This window comes from Cyprinodon variegatus, unplaced genomic scaffold, assembly GCF_000732505.1.
Source record: "Cyprinodon variegatus isolate N-32 unplaced genomic scaffold, C_variegatus-1.0 Scaffold1429, whole genome shotgun sequence".
In the NCBI taxonomy this organism is placed as follows: Eukaryota; Metazoa; Chordata; class Actinopteri; order Cyprinodontiformes; family Cyprinodontidae; genus Cyprinodon; species Cyprinodon variegatus.
Window position 1 is genome coordinate 19,260 of NW_015151882.1, and position 4,057 is coordinate 23,316.

Consider the following 4,057-nt stretch of genomic DNA (forward strand, 5'->3'; position numbering starts at 1 on the left):
TGCGAGCGCAAATTACTGCACGCAAAATTGGATCTTGATAAATCCGGCCCAGTCTGTTTTGCCTGTGGGGCCACACAATGCTCCTGCGTGAGGGTGTTTGTAGACCAGACATAGCTTCTTCCCAAAACAAGGCAAATTCTTTCTCAGAGTTTATTCATAACATGTTACAGTTAACCAAAGTGTCTGTAATTTGTTTTGACTCTGACTACTTCCATTATTGTAAGTAAAGGGAACACACTCTGCTCAGGCAGAACGGGGCTGAATACAGAGCAGTATGCAATTTGATTAACTTTTCTCTCTGTGCAAAAATATGAAAATAAAGTGCTGACTGAGTGAAATCCATCGATCTCAGTTTATTTAACTGAGATGAATAGTTGAATACTTTTTTCCCCACTACGATTAACCAAGAACTATTTCAAATACTGTTTGATAAATAACCACAGTGGTTCATCTGTGATTATTTATCTTAATCTGAAATACAAGTAAATCTTCAATTCCGATAAGCTAGAAGGCTAAAATTGTATATTTGTTATGGCTGCCTGAACAAGGCTGGAGTAAAGCATCTGTAAAAACAACTCAGGCCCAGTTTTCCAACATGTAAACTTGCATATTTACTTTTTAGATATTACTGTTGCAAGGTATCATAAATGAATTTAACTAATTTTGAATCATTTTATTGACTGACCTATTAATTGATAAGCAGCAATTTTCTTTGAACCCGATTATCAACTTGTATTAGGATGACTAATTCATTATGTGAAGGGCTAAATATTTTACATTATGCTAATTTAAAAATATATATAAATCATATTTTAACAATTTATAGTGTCAGCTGTATTAAATACCAACTTAATAAATAAAAATTTATTTTTTTGTAGCATTACACTTTTTCATAGTTCATGTTTATTTATGGAGCACACTTAACAACAATCAACAGAAAACCCAAGGTGCTGAACAACTGACAGGCATGATGCAGGATGTCAAAACGATAATAAAAAATCAAACTAACTCAACAATAGTCAGTAGAAACACAAAAGGTAAGTAAAAGGAAAGGCGTAGATTAAGAACAGAGCATACATAAAAACACGGGTGGGACATTAAAAGAGCAATGAGACAGAGGAAGGAAGAAAAAGTACAGGAAGCTATAACAGCATATAGGGAGGAAAAATTTAAATGAAGTTAAAAATTTGGAATAAATAGACAACAAATGCACCACAGCAGAAGGAGAGTAACCTCTAATATAACAATACATATTTAGATGATTCTACAAAAATAACTTATTATTTTACTGAATAAAAAAAAGAATAGAATACGTGAAAGACCTATGATGTTTAATGTATAGAGATGTAACATGTATCATTAAAACACAGTGTATGTGTTCTGTAAGCACAGCTTACAGAGCAACATACGCTGGTTCTTGCTGTTCTCAGAAGAATGTTAAAACTTGCCTCCATGAAATGCATACCACAAAAAATGGTGCCCATTAGGTCCAGCATTTAGTCCCCATAAGGTCTGTTGTTCCTCAGAACAACAGAAAATTGGCCTTTAGTTGTCAAAAGCAAGTCCACAATGACATGCCAGGATATCACCAATGTCCCAATGAATGGGACAGTTACAATAAAGTGGTATTTAATAATGACAAATCTAAAAATATAATGAAGTAACCTTTTCTGCAATTGAGAAAAATGTCCCTATACTATACTCTTGTTACAAAAGATTACATAAGCTACTGTTTTGTTTTTTTGTTTTCTACAGAAGAGGGGATCGAGACAAGACCTGCTGATAAAGTAAGAGGAACTTCCATTTTTTTCAATATATATGGTATACATGTTTGGAGTTCGAAACTGATTTAATTGTGATTTTGTCATCTAAAAAACATAGTATCAACTGCAGTAATTTAGGAATGATTTATTGATAAATGTTTTGTTTTTTTGTTTAAATGATTCATCAACTAGAAATCTTTTTTTTTTTTATGGTATCACTAGTGTGTCGATGTAGGGCCTTAGTTAAAACCTACGAGAAAAATCCAGAGTGTGAGAGTGGCTTGGCTTTTTTGGACACTTTATTCAAGCTTGAAAGGCTACAAACCACACTCTCCGCAATGCTACATTTTGCTCCTCCACCTTGATTTATGTGATTTGGGGAAGGGTGCTAAGATTTCATTCACCACTCTGGGCTCTTTTCCACTAAAAGGGGCAGTTCCAATAATCAGGAACTTGCCGCATGCAGTGTGCTTCTGCTTGTATAACTTTTTATACTGTGTTAAATAAAAACGTACATATACATCAGTCAAATTCCTGTGCGTATCCTGTCGGGATACTCACAGGAATGTTTGATAACTTCTTCTAAAAATCTGTTTAGTTTAGCAACAATTTCAGGACCATTATATATGTACAATGTTAGTTTATGACTTCTTTATATTGAGAATTATGAGAAATTTGCTATCAATGCCTTTTCTATCAGTCAAATGGAAAAAGTAAAGCAGTATCATCTTTAATAATTGGCAAGAAAAATCAGCAGCAGATATTGCAGGCTCAATTAGGCTGAAAAAAAAATCTGTATTGGCAGTAGCCTTAAAAACTTTGGATCAATCGATCACTACTTATTACAATTAGGCCTAATCTTTAAAGATTCCAAATAAGGGTATATAAAAGTGTTTGTTTTTTATACTATACTACTATACTATACTATATATTATACTGCAATAAGTGGGTGTGTTGCAGGTGAAAGATTGTTTCACAAATGTGAAAAAGTGCACACTGGTTTGGTTTTGCCCAAATGAACAGATGTGTGGTATTTGTTCAACAGGCAGCGAGAGTCGCTGTAAAATGTGTTGCTTTTGCACTTCTGGTTAGACCTAAACTGCATTTCATTGCCTTGTATCTGTACATGTGTAATGACAATAAAGTTGAATCTAATCTAATCTAAAAGATTCAAAGTCATGTGATTTTAAATAAAGATAATAAGTAATTACACAGTGCATCTCAAAGCATTATGTACAAAATAAAAACTATAAAATATAAACATTCAAGAAACGTGATTAAGTTTAAAGTATCTGATAAAATATAATTTAGGTCATGTTCTATTAACTTGGGAGAGAAAAAAAATCCTTATGATAAGAGATGCACAGTTTTGATATTTTATTACTTCATAAACACGCCACAATATTTACTTCAATAATTCTTTATATCTGCTCATCCTCTCTCACAGTACCAATGCCTCCTTTGTGGCAACAATAACCGCAGATCTTTTTCCGTGTCAGTTTGCATCTGACTTTAAAAAAAGATTTAAAAAGTGATAAAAACTGTGCAGTTGATTTTCAACTTTGAAAAATAGCTTTGAACATGGTAAATGTTAGCAATTGCACTTCCTTCACCCTTGAATTGATGCAGTTAGGTCATTAGAATATGATCTACATGTTAAATTGCAAGCTCAAATTATTTTGCACCTTCTTTGAAAATCTGCTCTCTGCATACAAAGTTCTTTCTAACTATTTTGAGATACACTAATCTTTTGAAGATCTTTGAATATCAATGCTAAAGTTGGCTATTATTCTGTATAACTTTTCACAGTCTCTCTGCAATCCTTGTGAGGAAAACAAACATCAAGAAGAAATTAAAAAAATACTCAGAAGACTTCACCTCAAAGATCAACATCAAAGAATGCTGTCGTCAGAGGACTTTATTAAAATAGGTCCATCGGTAAATCAGACTAATCAAATCCTCGATAAAGAGCTAGTTTTTACTTTTCTTCAGAGGTTAATGATGTTAGATTACAGGGCAAGATACATTACAAATCAATCAAAAGAGGATCATATACACCCAATGGATGTTCAAATGGCAATATTTCACTGCTCTGATAACTTTCTTAGACAGAAAATTATTACCAAGTTGTCACAGTGCCAGTATGCTTTACCATTGCTATTTCCTGATCCTGTCACTGCAAATATTGAGTGTCCTCTCTGGACATTCAGACAAATATCAAAAACATGGAAGATTTGCACAAAGAAGGAAAACTCAAACACAGTCAAAATGAAGAGCATGCCAATCTACAAAGC